Consider the following 17,037-nt stretch of genomic DNA (forward strand, 5'->3'; position numbering starts at 1 on the left):
CCCACAGTAAGGGTACCCAGCACAGGGAAAAGTTCAGAAATAACTTTAAAAATGGAGTGTCCTCGCTCTGTGAAAAATACCGTTGGTAGCTTGATACAGATTGCCTTGAATCTATAGATTGCTTTGGGTGGTATACTCATTTTCACTATATTGATTCTTCCACCCATGAACATGGTATATTTCTCTATCCATTTGTGTCCTTTTTGATTCCTTTCACCAGCGTTTTATAGTTTTCTATATATAGGTCTTTAGTTTCTTTAGGTAGATATATTCCTAAGTGTTTTATTCTTTTCATCGCAATGGTGAATGGAATTGTTTCCTTAATTTCTCTTTCTATTTTCTCATTGTTAGTGCATAGGAATGCAAGGGATTTCTGTGTGTTGATTTTATATCCTGTTACTTTACTATATTCAGTGATTAGCTCTAGGAATTTTCTGCTGGAGTCTTTAGTGTTTTCTATGTAGAGGATCATGTCATCTGCAAATAGTGAGAGTTTTACATCATCTTTTCCAATTTGGATTCCTTTTTTTTCTTTTTCTGCTCTGATTGCTCTGGCCAAAACTTCCAAAACTATGTTGAATAGTAGTGGTGAAAGTGGGCACCCTTGTCTTGTTCCTGACTTTAGGGGAAATGCTTTCACTTTTTCACCATTGAGGATAATCTTTGCTGTGGGTTTGACATATATAGCTTTTATTATGTTGAGGTATGTTCCTTCTATTCCTGCTTTCTGGAGAGTTTTTATCATAAATGGATGTTGAATTTCATCAAAGGCTTTCTCTGCATCTATTGAGATTATCATATGGTTTTTATTTTTCAATTTGTTAATGTGGTGTATTACATTGATTGATTTGCGAATATTGAAGAATCCTTGCATCCCTGGGATAAAGCCCACTTGGTCATGGTGTATGATCTTTTTAATGTGTTGTTGGATTCTGATTGCTAGAATTTTATTAAGGGTTTTTGCATCTATGTTCATCAGTGATATTGGCCTATAGTTTTCCTTTTTTGTGTGTGTGGCATCTTTGTCAGGTTTTGGTATTAGGGTGATGGTGACCTTATAGAATGAGTTTGGAAGTTTACCTTCCTCTGCATTTTTCTGGAGGATTTTGAGTAGGATATGTGTCAGCGCTTCTCTAAAAATTTGGTGGAATTCACCTGTGAAGCCATCTGGACCTGGGCTTTTGTTTGCTGGAAGATTTCTGATTACAATTTCAATTTCTGTGCTTGTGATGTGTCTGTTAAGATTTGCTGTTTCTTTGTGGTTCAGTTTTGGAAAGTTGTACTTTTCTAAGAATTTGTCCATTTCTTCCACCTTGTCCATTTTATTGGCATATAATTGTTGATAGTAGTCTCTTATGATCCTTTGTATTTCTGTGTTGTCTGTCGTGATCTCTCCATTTTCATTTCTAATTTTATTGATTTGATTTTTCTCTGTTTGTTTCTTGATGAGTCTGGCTAATGGTTTGTCAATTTTATTTATCCTTTCAAAGAACCAGCTTTTAGCTTTGTTGATTTTTGCTATGGTCTCTTTTGCATTTATTTCTGCTGTATTTTTTAAGATTTCTTTCCTTCTACTAACCCTGGGGTTCTTAATTTCTTCCTTTTCTAGTTGCTTTAGGTGTAGAGTTAGGTTACTTATTTGACTTTTTTCTTGTTTCTTGAGGTATGCCTGTATTGCTATGAACTTTCCCCTTAGCACTGCTTTTACAATGTCCCACAGGTTTTGGGTTGTTGTGTTTTCATTTTCATTCATTTCTATGCATATTTTGATTTCTTTTTTGATCTCTTCTGTGATTTTTTGTTATTCAGTAGCATGTTGTTCAGAATGGGAGAATTAATAGCAAATGAAGCAACTGACAACCAACTAATCTCAAAAATATACAAGCAACTCCTACAGCTCAATTCCAGAAAAATAAAATTCCAATCAAAAAATGGGCCAAAGAACTAAACAGACGTTTCTCCAAAGAAGACATACAGATGGCTAACAAACACATGAAAAGATGCTCAACATCACTCATTATCAGAGAAATGCAAATCAAAACGACAATGAGGTACCATTTCATGACAGTCAGAATGGCTGCGATCCAAAAGTGTACAAGCAATAAATGCTTGAGAGGGTGTGGAGAAAAGGAAACCCTCTTACACTGTTAGTGGGAATGCAAACTAGTACAGCCACTATGGAGAACAGTGTGGAGATTCCTTAAAAAACTGGAAATAGAACTGCCTTATGACCCAGCAATCCCACTGCTGGGCATACACACTGAGGAAACCAGAATTGAAAGAGACACGTGTACCCCAATGTTCATTGCAGCACTGTTTATAATAGCCAGGACCTGGAAGCAACCTAGATGTCCATCAGCAGATGAATGGATAAGAAAGCTATGGTACATATACACAATGGAGTATTACTCAGCCATTAAAAAGAATACATTTGAATGAATTCTAATGAGGTGGATGAAACTGGAGCCTGTTATACAGAGTGAAGTAAGCCAGAAAGAAAAACACCAATACAGTATACTAATGTATATCTATGGAATTTAGAAAGATGTTAAGGATAACCCTGTATACGAGACAGCAAAAGAGACACAGATATACAGAACTGTCTTTTGGACTCTGTGGGAGAGGGAAAGGGTGGGATGATTTGAGAGAATGGCATTGAAACATGTACAATATCATATAAGAAAAGAATCACCAGTCCAAGTTCGATGCATGATACTGGTTGCTTGGGACTGGTGCATTGGGATGACCCAGAGGGATGGTACAGGGAGGTAGCAGGGAGGGGGGTTCATGATGGGGAACACGTGTACACCTGTGGTGGATTAATGTTGATGTATGGTAAAACCAATACAATATTTTAAAGTAATTAACTTCCAACTAAAATAAATAAATTTCTATTAAAAAAAGAAATTGCAAAAAAATTTAAAAATGGAACATCATTTAAAAAATAAATAATTTTTATAAAATGGATTGTCAATTAATATCTTTTTTAAAGAAAGAATATATGTATATGAATAACTGAATCACTCTGTTGTATAACAGGAATTAACAACATCTGAAATCAACTAGACTTCAACAAACATAAACAAGATAAAATAAATTTTATTTTATTTTTTTAAATTTAATTTAATTTTATATTATATTATTTTATTTTTTAAATTTTGTTTTATTTTTAAACTTTACATAATTGTATTAGTTTTGCCAAATATCAAAATGAATCCACCACAGGTATACATGTGTTCCCCATCCTGAACCCTCCTCCCTCCTCCCTCCCCATACCATCCCTCTGGGTCATCCCAGTGCACTAGCCCCAAGCATCCAGTATCGTGCATTGAACCTGGACTGGCATCTCGTTTCATACATGATATTTTACATGTTTCTATGCCATTCTCCCAAATCTTCCCACCCTCTCCCTCTCCCACAAAGTCCATAAGACTGTTCTATACGTCAGTGTCTCTTTTGCTTTCTCGTATACAGGGTTATCGTTACCATCTTTCTAAATTCCATATATATGTGTTATTATACTGTATTGGTGTTTTTCCTTCTGGCTTACTTCACTCTGTATAATAGGCTCCAGTTTCATCCATCTCATTAGAACTGATTCAAATGTATTCTTTTTAATGGCTGAGTAATACTCCATTGTGTATATGTACCACTGCTTTCTTATCCATTCATCTGCTGATGGACATCTAGGTTGCTTCCATGTCTTGGCTATTATAAACAGTGCTGTGATGAACATTGGGGTACATGTGTCTCTTTCCCTTCTGGTTTCCTCGGTGTGTATGCCCAGCAGTGGGATTGCTGGATCATAAGGCAGTTCTATTTCCAGTTTTTTAAGGAATCTCCACACTGTTCTCCATAGTGGCTGTACTAGTTTGCATTCCCACCAACAGTGTAAGAGGGTTCCCTTTTCTCCACACCCTCTCCAGCATTTATTATTTGTAGACTTTTGGATTGCAGCCATTCTGACTGTCATGAAATGGTACCTCATTGTCGTTTTGATTTGCATTTCTCTGATAATGAGTGATGTTGAGCATCTTTTCATGTGTTTGTTAGCCATCTGTATGTCTTCTTTGGAGAAATGTCTATTTAGGGCGTGTTTAGCGCTGCCCTGCCCACCCCCAGGGGCTAGAAGGGACTCCTTAGTGGGAGGGATGGAGGGACCACTCCCCCATCTTTGTGCCGAAGGATGCGTTAAACCAAGAGGCTAAGCAACTTCAGGGTGTCAACATCCGTCTTGATCACCCAGGGGCCAGACTGCAAGGGCGTCTGGTACCACAGTGTGCTGCTAACACAGCAAGGGAGCTCTGACATGATAGCAGGAAACCAACCCCTTAACCAACCATCATTGGCTGCCTGAGCGGGGAATTTCCCGGGTCCCTGCTCTGGTACATTTTTCTCCATTGGTCGTTCTTTCACGTTCTTGCTCCTTCAGCCTGTCACCGGCTGTGTCTTCTCCTTAGCACATGGCAGGGACTCTGTTCTCTTTTCCCTTCCGTGTTCACACCTCCTCTCTCTCTGGTTTGTTCCCTCTCCTGAGTTTGTGAGTGTCTCTGCAAACTGTCATTCTCTCCCGGGACTGATGCTGGACTGGACACCAGACCATCTGTGACACAGAGAGCAGAAGGGACTTGTCTGGCCACACTCATCTGTGATGATGATGTCCACAGGGTCGCTGGGAGCTGACCACTCATAGGGGGAGTGGCTGAGAGAGCCAGAGCATCTGTAGGTGCCCGGTCTTGCCAAAGTCATGGGGCCAATGAAGAAGTCAGCTGGGGCATGCCCACCAGTGAGCATCTCTCCATGTCTCTGGAAATGCCCTGTGCTGCTTTTTTCCTGCAGGATAAATTTGTCATGCAGCATTGATGAGTGAAAGCGAAAGGTCACATTCTCTCCCACCTGCATGAGGGGCCGTGGGTGGGCTGAGATGGAGGGTTTTGTGAACACACCTAGAAGCAAAGAGCTTGTGAGCTTCAGTGAGTCACCCCGCCTCAGTGCTTCCCCTGACATCTGAAGGTGTGAAAAACCTCCCCATGAAGCAGCAAAGCCAATTACTCTTCCTGTCTGTTCTGTTGCATTCTCTTTAGCCTTGTTCTCGGGCTCTGGCTCATGCTTTTCTGTTTCTCTTTGCTCAAGATCTCCGGCCTCCACTGTGTTTATTCTAACCTCTTTAGCTGTTCGATCTGCTCTCAGCTTCCATACATACTCAGTCACTTCAGTTGTGTCAGACTCTGTGGGGTCCTATGGACTATAGCCCACCGTATTCTTCTGTCCATGGGATTCTCCAGTTGAGAATACTGGAGTGGGTTGCAGTGCTCTTAACTTCATCCCATTCCTAATATGCATGGTGGGGGGCTGGGGTGGGTCTGCTTCTCTGGTAGAATACATACCAGGTGTAATACGTACCTTGGCTCCTTTCACACTCATCTCCTAGAAAGTTGGTGATGATTGGCAGGAGGTTGGGAAGGAGGTGGAGAAAAAAGGGACCACCTGTGATCCCCACTTCACACCTCTGGAAACATTCCTGGGCTGACTTGGTCTTAACTGGGACCCTAGCTCCTTCATATGGGATTACAGCTCCCTACTGGGTGGCAGGTGCTGGATCAGGGTTCCTCCTCAGCCTCCCAGTTGACAGGCAGTGGCAGCATCCTGTCTAACTAATGCCTAGGGAGGGTCCTCTTTCCTGAGCCAGGGGAACACATCCCTCCATTCAACACCCTGAGTTTAAACTCTCAGACTTGGTTCTCTTTCCTTGGTTCGGTTCTGGCTGGGAATCCTGAGGACGTCTTTGGCTGCACTGGCACGTGGACCTAGGGTAGGATTGCCTGCAGGTACAGGTGTCCCAAGCTGGGCTGGACCCCTCCTACCTGTGACCATAATCTGCAGGGGGTCACTGACATAGGACCACACAGAGAGAGACATGTGTAGGACCCGGCATGTTTTCTGGTCACTGGCCCAGTGGTGAAGGTGTTGAAATGATATTCCTGGAGCTTGAGAAAAATGGTCCCATCTCTTTTGAGCAGTCTGAATATCACAAATGGAGGACCGAAGTGACACTGAAGAGTCACAGTCTGTCCTAAGGTAACCACAGGGCTTGGCCAGGCTGACAAAGAGGGCTTCTCATATTCACCTAGGAGAGAAGGAGACACAGGCTTTGAGAGAAAAATAGGAATGATCCCCTCTCCCCACTGCCCTCGTGGGTGCTCCCCCTTCAATTCTTCCAACTCTCCTCCCCTAAAGCACATCACCCTGATGCTCAGGGACACCTGGGGCCTGGGGCAGACAGAGACACAGTCAACCCAGGACGGACATCATGAGGATCTAAGAATACGATTCTTGGAAGTGGTTCTTGGGTTGACAAAATGTTGAGAAACTTTCTCTGAAAACACAAAACACTGGGGATTCCCTGTTGGTCCAGTGGTTAGGACTCAGTACTTTTTCTTCCAAGGGCCCAAGTTGAATCCCTGATCAGGGAACTAAGATTCTGCAAGCTGCACAATGCAGGCAAAAGAAAACAACAGCGAAAAATTGATGCATGGACAAGAAGGTGAAGGGCTTCCCTGTTGTATGCTTCCCTGCATTTGTTGTAGCTCAAATGGTAAAGAATCTTCCTGCAATGCAGGAGAGCAGGGTTCAGTCTCTGAGTTGGCAAGATCTCCTGGTCAAGGAAATGGCAACCCACTCTTGCATTCTTGCCTGGAGAATCCCATGGATAGAGTAGCCTGGTGAGCTACAGTCCACGGGGTCGCAAACAGTCGGACTTGACAGAGCGACTAACACTAACACAACTGAGCAGTGAAAAAGCCACTTGCCTGAAAAGAAGGAGGTAAACCTTGAACCTTGCTCCTTTGTTAGCTAGCCTACATCAAATCTGTGACAAGGTCCAAGTGGCCATGCCTGATGGCCAGACCCTTCCCTGGGGTCAGCTTTAGTGTGTGCTCCTGCTGATCCTGTTGTTAAAGGCTGGTTGGAGAGGCCACGAACCACCTTGTAGGAGAGGGGTCTGTGGGGTGCAGCCTCTTGCTCCCCTCTCATGATTGAAATGGCACTTGGGGGCTCAGCTCCCAGCTGACAGACTTCTCACTGTGCCTTCATGTCCAGAGTCCAGACCTGGGCTAACCCCTGGGGAGAGTGAAGATGAGTATCAAGGTCAAAAGAGATAAGGGATCCACAGGGCACGCGGCTCTCACTGTACTGACAGGGGTTTCACCCTGGTTCCCTAGTGTCCTCTGCATCAGCCCCAACTGCTCTGCTCAACAGAGAAATAAGGGATAGGGAGGACTCAGCCACAGCTGCCCAGATCCTCAGACTCACAGAATCCTAGAAGGAAAACCCTGTCAGAGATGGCTTGTCCTGATGGATCCCACGTTCCTTGCACCCTCATCCAGGGAACCTGTTCAGTGGTGCGAGAGCCCCCCCGATTTCCACCATAACCTTCTCTGACTGTGTCTTTCCGGACTCACTGAGACTCAGGAGGCTGAGGAGTGTGGGGCACATGGCTCTGCTTCTGTGAGACAGAAGGCACAACTGAGCAAAGCTGACTGAGTCACAGGATGAGGAAGGTGGGCGGTGCTGTTGGTACAGTCAGTTGGTTCATGTCACATGGGAAGATGGCCAGCCTCGTCTCACTCCAGGGATTAAAGTCTGACCTGAGCCACATCACAGAGCACGCCTCATGACCCGACCGTCACATTTTGTTTCCCTAAGCACTATCAACCTCAGATATGCAGATGATACCACCCTTATGGCAGAAAGTGAAGAGGACCTCAAAGGCCTCTTGATAAAGGTGAAAGAGGAGACTGAAAAAGTTGGCCTAAAACTCAACATTCAGAAAATGAAGATCTTGGCATCTGGTTCCATCAGTTCATGGCATCTGGTCCCATCACTTCATGGCAAATAGATGGGGAAACAGTGGAAACAGTGTCAGATTTTATTTTTTGGGGCTCCAAAATCACTGCAGATGGTGACTGCATGAAATTAAAAGATGCTTACTCCTTGGAAGGAAAGTTATGACCAACCTAGATAGCATATTGAAAAGCAGAGACATTACTTTGCCAACAAAGGTCCGTCTGGTCAAGGCTATGGTTTTTCCAGTGGTCACATATGGATGTGAGAGTTGGACTGTAAAGAAAGCTGAGTGCCAAAGAATTGATGCCTTTGAACTGTGGTGTTGGAGAAGACTCTTGAGAGTCCCTTGGACTGCAAGGAGATCCAACCAGTCCATTCTGAAGGAGATCAGCCCTGGGATTTCTTTGGAAGGAATGATTCTAAACTCCAGTTTAGAATCCAGCTGAAACTCCAGTACTTTGGCCACCTCATGCTAAGATTTGCCTCATTGGAAAAGACCTTGATGCTGGGAGGGATTGGGGGGAGGAGGAGAAGGGGATTACAAAGAATGAAATGGCTGGATGGCATCACTAACTCGATGGACGTGAGTCTGAGTGAACTCTGGGAGTTGGTGAGGGACAGGGAGGCCTGGCGTGCTGCGATTCATGGGGTTGCAAAGATTCGGACACGACTGAGCAACTGAACTGAACTGAACTGAACTGACACACTATCAGCCTAAGACTATTAGAACAGATCTTGCTGCTTTTAGGAAGTAGTAACGGTGATTCAGTGTATATCATGCAGGATGCTTTTCCCAAGCTCATGATAAACCTGATTAACCTTAAGTCTTTGTAGAAGAGAAATCACATGTACCCACATCATATTTCAGGCTCAGTGCAGGTTGGCAATTAAAGACTCATTAATAGAGACTTTGTGTCTGCATTCTTATGAGAGGCCCAGACATGCATATATGGCTCTTTGAAAGTATATTGTAATACATGTGATTAAGAAACTAACTATTAGTTTCAGGTGTACGACAAAGTGATTCAGTTATACATATACAAGCATCTATTGCTTCTCAAATTCTTTTCCCACTTAGGTAGTTACAGAATATTAAGTAGAATTCTCTGTTTTATACAGTAGGTCCTTCTTGCTCATCCTTTTTTTTTTATGTTGAAGATCTTCTTTATCTTTTTATTTTATTTTTTAACTTTACAATATTGTATTGGTTTTGCCATATATCAAAATGAATCCGCCACAGGTATACATGTGTTCCCCATCCTGAACCTCCTCCCTCCTCCCTCCCCATACCATCCATTTTAATACAGCTGTATGTATATGTCAGTCCCAAACTTCCAATTTAACCTCCCCCTGACACTATCCCCTCTGGTAACCATAACTTCATTCTCTGTAAGTCTGTTTTGTAAATAAGTTCATTTTTCTAGATGTCACAAATAAATGATATCATGTGATATTTGTATTTCTCTGACTCTTCCTCATCTGAAATTATTTCGTGACTGTGAGTGGAAACTTTGCACACACAACACTCTCTCTGTCTCTCTCTCTCTCTTCGTCCCTTTCCAATCCAAGGACCACACATGTACACAAAGATAATGTGTGTAAAGATGACTGTAGTATATTTTTGGAGGGGGATTTGTTCTGCCTGAAAAGGTGGACCACCTTGCTTCCTAGATACTCAGATGAAAACAAAATATGTCAAGTAGAAACTTCCAAGCTGCAGAAGGCTTGAGTAAGGGGCGTGTCCACAACAATCAACTCCAAACTGGGGCAAAATGGCCCAGCTGTTTCAGGACTCCAAGGGCAGACATACACCCAGTTCAGCTGTTGTTCATAGACAGGAAAGAACCTCAGTAAGGGCAGCGATTCCACACCATTTTGCTGGGGTTGGGGGTCGTTAAGATTAGTGATGCTTCGCAAGTAATAAATCTGGTCTCCCCTTGATCATTACTTATGTAATGGAGTAAGAGTACAGTCACCCTTCTTAAAATTTCCTTTTATTTACTTAATATCATTTTTCAGAATCGATCTGTATTCTTTGTCATTTCAGTTTGTGCATTTTTACTTTCATTGCAGATATATAAACCAGAACTTTTTAAAAATTAAAAAATTTAATTTTATTATTTTTATTATTATTTTAAATATAAATGTATTTAATTGGAGGCTAATTTCTTTACAGTATTTGTACAGCAAATTGATTCAGCTCGACATTTATATTCTTTTCCATTATGATTTGTGGCAAGATACTGGATAGAATTCCCTGTGCCATACTGTAGGACCTCATTCTTTTTTTTTCATATTTAAAGGTAGGTTTTATTTTTATTTTTTTTTAATATATTTATTTTAATTTGTGCTCATGCTTTACTCCGGAGAAGGCAATGGCACCCCACTCCAGTACTTTTGCCTGGAAAATCCCTTGGACGGAGGAGCCTGGTGGGCTGTAGTCCAGGGGGTCGATAGAGTCGGACACGACTAAGTGACTTCACTTTCACTTTTCACTTTCATGCGTTGGAGAAGGAAATGGCAACCCACTCCAGTGTTCTTGCCTGGAGAATCCCAGGGATGGGGGAGCCTGGTGGGCTGCCATCTATGGGGTCGCACAGAGTCAGACACGACTGAAGTGACTTAGCAGCAGCAGCACGCTTTACTCATTTTATGTATAAATAAATTTCATCTGCTAATCCCAAGCTTCCAGTTCTTCCCTCCTTGGCAACCACAAGCCTGTTCTCTATGTCTGTGAGTCTGTTCCTGTTTCATTTATATGTTCCTTTTAGATTCCACATATGGGTGATATCACATGAAAATTGTCTTTCTCTTTCTGTCTTCTTCACTTAATATGTTAATCTCCAGGTTCATCCATGCTGCTACAAATGACATTATTTCTTTTTTTTTTACATTTTATTTTATTTTTAAACTTTACATAATTGTATTAGTTTTGCCAAATATCTAAATGAATCCGCCACAGGTATACCCGCGTTCCCCATCCTGAACCCTCCTCTCTCCTCCCTCCCCTACCCTCCCTCTGGGTCGTCCCAGTGCACCAGCCCCAAGCATCCAGTACCATGCATCGAACCTGGACTGGCGACTCATTTCATACATGATATTATACATGTTTCAATGCTATTCTCCCAAATCTCCCCACCCTCTCCCTCTCCCACAGAGTCCATAGGACTGATCTATACATCGGTGTCTCTTTTGCTGTCTCGTACACAGGGTTATTGTTACCATCTTTCTAAATTCCATATATATGTGTTAGTATACTGTATTGGTGTTTTTCTTTCTGGCTTACTTCACTCTGTATAATAGGTTCCAGTTTTATCCATCTCATTAGAACTGATTCAAATGTATTCTTTTTAATGGCTGAGTAATACTCCATTGTGTATATGTACCACTGCTTTCTTATCCATTCATCTGCTGATGGGCATCTAGGTTGCTTCCATGTCCTGGCTATTATAAACAGTGCTGCGATGAACATTGGGGTACACGTGTCTCTTTCCCTTCTGGTTTCCTCAGTGTGTATGCCCAGCAGTGGGATTGCTGGATCATAAGGCAGTTCTATTTCCAGTTTTTTAAGGAATCTCCACACTGTTCTCCATAGTGGCTGTACTAGTTTGCATTCCCACCAACAGTGTAAGAGGGTTCCCTTTTCTCCACACCCTCTCCAGCATTTATTGCTTGTAGACTTTTGGATTGCAGCCATTCTGACTGGCGTGAAATGGTACCTCATAGTGGTTTTGATTTGCATTTCTCTGATAATGAGTGATGTTGAGCATCTTTTCATGTGTTTGTTAGCCATCTGTATGTCTTCTTTGGAGAAAGAAAACTACAGGCCAATACCACTGATGAACATAGATGCAAAAATCCTTAACAAAATTCTAGCAATCAGAATCCAACAATACATTAAAAAGATCATACACCATGACCAAGTGGGCTTTATCCCAGGGATGCATGGATTCTTCAATATCCATAAATCAATCAATGTTATACACCACATTAACAAATTGAAAAACAAAAACCATATGATTATCTCAATAGATGCAGAGAAAGCCTTTGACAAAATTCAACATCCATTTATGATAAGAACTCTCCCGAAAGCAGGAATAGAAGGAACATACCTCAACATAATAAAAGCTATACATGACAAACCCACAGCAAACATTATCCTCAATGGTGAAAATTGAAAGCATTTCCTCTAAAGTCAGGAACAAGACAAGGGTGCCTACTTTCACCATTACTATTCAACATACTTTTGGAAGTTTTGGCCACAGCAATCAGAGCAGAAAAAGAAATAAAAGGAATCCAAATTGGAAAAGAAGAAGTATTTCATTTTTTAAACGTCTGAATGGTATTCCATTCTCTGTGTATATAAGCATATACATCTTCTTTATCCATTCATTTCTCAATGGACAATTAGGCTGTTCCCATGTCTTGGCTATCATAAGTTTTGCTGCTACGAACATATGGGTGTATGAATCTCTTCTTTTCTTTTTTTTTAAATTTTATTTTATTTTTAAACTTTACATAATTGTATTAGTTTTGCCAAATATGGAAATGAATCCGCCACAGGTATACCCGCGTTCCCCATCCTGAACCCTCCTCCCTCCTCCCTCCCCTACCCTCCCTCTGGGTGGTCCCAGTGCACCAGCCCCAAGCATCCAGTACCGTGCATCGAACCTGGACTGGCGACTCGTTTCATACATGATATTATACATGTTTCAATGCTATTCTCCTAAATCTCCCCACCCTCTCCCTCTCCCACAGAGTCCATAGGACTGATCTATACATCGGTGTCTCTTTTGCTGTCTCGTACACAGGGTTATTGTTACCATCTTTCTAAATTCCATATATATGTGTTAGTATACTGTATTGGTGTTTTTCTTTCTGGCTTACTTCACTCTGTATAATAGGTTCCAGTTTTATCCATCTCATTAGAACTGATTCAAATGTATTCTTTTTAATGGCTGAGTAATACTCCATTGTGTATATGTACCACAGCTTTCTTATCCTTTTCAAAAGAATAGTTTTTTTTACAGATATATGCTCGGGATTGGAATTGTTGGATCATATGGAAACTCTGTTTTTGGTTTTTTGAGGAACTTCCATACTGTTTTCCATGGTGACTGCACCAGTTTCCACTCCCCCAACAGTGTAAGAGGGTTTCCCTCTTCTCCACACCCTCTCCGGCATGTTATTCATCAACTGTCTAATGATGGCCATTCTGATTGGTATGAGGTGGTACCTCCTTGCAGTGTCGATTTGCCTTTCTCTACTAATGAGCAATGCTGAGCATCTTTTCATATGCCTATTGGCCATCTGCATATCTTCTTTTAAACCACAGATATCACCTGTGAGAGTGATGTCTATGGATTTTTGGCTAAAATGAATGACACCTCTGCTAATGTCTCATGGATGTGCTCTGATTCCAACCTCATGTTGCTTGTCAAGGAACAGAGTGATGAGGTCTTCAGGAAAGGAATAGTGACTTTATTTGGAAAGCCAGCAGACCAAGGTATGGCGAACTTCTGCCCCAAAGAATCGTCTTATCTGAGGCAGATGGGCTTTTGGGGGAGTGAGAGGGATGGTCCAACAGTGTTTACTGAATGTAAAATAACCCTAGCCCATGTGGAAGAAAATTCCAAGGAGAAGAGAGAAGAATACAGATTAAACACCCACATGTGAACTCACACTTTCACACTTACACACACACACACACACTAAAAGAGGAGGAGGTGTGGCTGGTTGTTGCAGTGTTTTAATTAACTAATTAATGGCTGTGCTGGCTCTTCGTTGCTGTGCACAGGCTTTCTCTAGTTGTAGGAAGGGGGCTGCCCTTTTCTGTGGTTCAGGATCTCTCACCACCGTGGCTTCTCTTGTTGTGGAGCACCTGCTCTAGGCACATGGGCTTGTGGCCCACGGACTTAACTACCCCGCGGCATGGGGAGTCTTCCCAGTCCCGGGATTGGGCCTGTGTCCCCCACATTGACAAGCATTTCCCAACCACTGGACCACTAGAGAAGCCCTGTTGCAAGCTTTTTTTTCCCCCTAATTTATTTATTTTTAGTTTAAGGACAACTACAATATTGTTAGTTTCTGCCATACATCAACATGGATCAGCCATAGCTATAGTTATGTCCCCTCCACTGGGGAAATTTTTTATTTCTGGAATTCTTTTTTCTTGAAGCTATCCATGCAGGTCTGGTCATAATGTCCCTTTAAACCCCTGACAAGACAAAAGGTCTGTCTGTTCTGCCACTTTTTATCTCTATATGAATGGGAAAGTGTTATACCTTTTAAGTTCAGAGCCTTGAGAATAGTCCCTCAGCCGTGTCTGACTCTTTGTGATCCCATGGGCTGCAACCCACCAGACTCCTCTTTCCATGGGGGTTCTCCAGGCAAGAATGCTGAGGTGGGTTGCCATTTCCTGCTTCAGGAGATCTTCCCAACTCAAGGATCGACTCAGGTCTCCTATGCTGCAGGCATATTCTTTATCATCTGAGTCACCAGGAAAGCCCACCAGTAACATAATGTGATTCAATATTTCCTCCCACAATTAACATTGCCATTGTTTTCCATTTACTTTTATCATGGACATGGTGGGATTTTGGCATCATGCTTTCACTCTCAGTGTAGCATAACACTGATGTGGCATATACCATAGATTTAAAAATAGAAGTATGAATACAATGCTAGATTTCTAATAAAACAATAAAGATATGCAACAAGCAACAAAGATTTACTATATAGCACAGGAACTATATGCAATATCTTGTAATAACCTAAAAAGGAGAATAATCTGAAAAATTATGTATGCATGTTTGTATAACTGAAAATCACCTTGCTGTGCACCTGAAACATTGTAAGTCAACTACACTTCAATAAAATATGTATATGATGAGATTAAAAAATGGAACCAGTGAAATAAATAAATTTTAAAACAAAATGAAAGAAAATGAAGTCACTCAGTCGTGTCCAACTGTTTGCAACCCTATGCGCTGTAGGCTGGCAGGCTCCAATGTTCATGGGATTTTCCAGGCAAGAATACTAGAGTGCGTTGCCATTTCCTTCTCCAAATAGTGCATGCCAACTGCAGCATACTCCCTGATGGTCTGTGTACTCACTCTCACATTCCAACTCTGCCTAGGGTGTATTCACATGGGCACCCTGAGCTGCCCCAAAGAGCCTGAACCCAGATGGTGAGTTTGTGGAAGGCCCTGGAAGGAAGTCAGAGGCTGAGTCCCAGAATCTCCCCACCCCTCACTCCCCAGCTCATCTCAGGAGCCCTTCCAGGTTTCACCAGCATCACTCTAGAATCTCAGGTCTCCCACCTTGCCCCCTACCAACTTCCCATGACTCAAGTGACATATGGGTCCCAGGAGACCCGGGAGGACCCAACTGCAAGGTTCTGGGCCTCTCGCCCAGACTCAGCCCTGCAAGTGAGAGATTTGCCACTGAAAGCTTGGGCTGATTCTCTCCCCATCAGGATCCCTGGCCCCTTAAGCTGTCTGAGCCCTGAAGTTCCCGTGAAGTGGGGGCAGGGTGGGCGTCCTGTGCCCTCCTGCAGTCCTCTCCCTGCCCTGCACATCTGGCCAAGGAGGAGAAGCTCAGAGAGGACGGAAGGCATGTCTGCAGCTCTGAGCGCCCAGCCACCGCCGCCCCCACACTGTACAGATGAGGAGACCACGGGGCCCTAGAGGACAAACAGGATGTGGTCCCTGGAGGCCTGCCGCCACCCTTCAGAGTTCCCACGGCTGTGGACTCACAGCAGGGGGCAGGCCCTCCGTGGACCTGGCTCTGATGTCTCCAGGCAGGGCTCAAGAGGCATCTCAGCCCAGACCTCAGGTCTCAACTCTTTCTCTTTCTGCCTGGTCTGACCCCCTGCTCCAGAGGGTGGGACCCAGTTTCTCGTCCTGAGTCAGCTGTGACAGCCTGGCTCCAAATAAGACTCAGAACTTTATTTTCCCAGTCCCCTCCAGAAATGGAATTTACTTCTCATCTTCAGTCAGTTCATAAATTATTGCAGAGCACCTACTGTGTACCAGGCATTGGTGCCACACAGCAGAAATACACCCATGACCCAGGTACACCCATCTTCTGTGTGTGGTTGAAGAACTCAGATTCTGCAGAATGAAGGCATCAAATGCTAACATTCAATTTTTTTTTTTTTAAAGAAGTAATCTGAGAACAACTGGGGTTCAAATCTACACTGTGAACATTCAGAAAAATGAAGATCATGACTTTGGTCCCTCACCTAGAGGCAAGGAAAAAAAAGGGGGGGGGAAAAAAAACCAATGGATAATTAGGGGAAACATGGAAACAGTGACAGTAGCAACACAGGAGCCCCAGAATGTCTTCACTTTAAGCGATCCTGATATTTCTTGGTAAAAGAGTTCTTGGGTGGTTTAGTTCTAAGCCAGGAGAGACATCACACACAGAGAGCTCAGTGAGCAACTAAGGCTCCGTGGAGCTTGATTTTCATCCCATTTGCCACTCAGTTCACACCGGGGTCCTCATGGTGTTATCCTCTTCAGCCCTCTGCTTGGTTGAGCCAAGCCACGTTGAGCCAAGCCACATTTTGCCAACAGTTGATAACTTAAAAGGCACAAGATTCTCAAATCCTTGGCTTTGGAGAAAAGAAGCAAAAAAGACTAAACATGTGAATATCGATGGATTAACACAACATGTGCAAAGCCTCGCTGGGGCAGGTGTTCTCTCTGCAGCCCTCAGTGATCTGGCGTGGAATGTCCAGTAGTATTATCTGTGATGAGGGCCTTTTAAAACATCTGCTCTGTCCAGCACCATGGCACCTGGCCACATGATGCTCCTGAGCACTTGAAATGTGGGTGTGACTGAAGAACTGAATGCTTTACTTCGTAGAGTCATTGTCTGTACCTCGTGGCTGGGTAAGTACTTTATCGGCCAGTGCAGATCCAGACTAGGGGCATCTTGTTGTCTTGTTTCTACCCCTGGAACCCCAGCATCCTCAGTGCACACGGCTGGGAAAAGGCCGAGGGGCCTTCCCCGATGGCTCAGTGGTAAAGAATCCGCCTGCCAATGCAAGAGATATGAGAGACGTGGGTTTGATCTCTGGGTCAAGAAGATCCCCTTGAGAAGGGAATGGCAACTCACTCCAGGATTCTTGCCTGGAGAATCCCATGCACCTAGGCGCCTAAAGAGCTACACAATGTCATGGGTCCG

At 43.2% G+C, this 17,037-nt stretch overlaps 1 protein-coding gene across 1 annotated transcript in view; it reads right to left on the reverse strand.

The window, feature by feature from the left end:
• Window positions 1-15,509: 15,509 nt before the first annotated feature.
• The window catches only part of KIR3DS1 (killer cell immunoglobulin-like receptor, three domains, short cytoplasmic tail, 1), a 154,830-nt gene continuing 153,302 nt past the window's right edge, over window positions 15,510-17,037 (reverse strand). The window contains exon 8 of the mRNA XM_059876533.1: window positions 15,510-16,887. The gene's annotated coding sequence lies outside the window, so the exon portion shown is untranslated. The remainder of the gene's footprint in view (window positions 16,888-17,037) is intronic.

The sequence above is a fragment of the Bos taurus genome, chromosome 18 (genome assembly GCF_002263795.3).
Source record: "Bos taurus isolate L1 Dominette 01449 registration number 42190680 breed Hereford chromosome 18, ARS-UCD2.0, whole genome shotgun sequence".
Taxonomy (NCBI): domain Eukaryota; kingdom Metazoa; phylum Chordata; class Mammalia; order Artiodactyla; family Bovidae; genus Bos; species Bos taurus.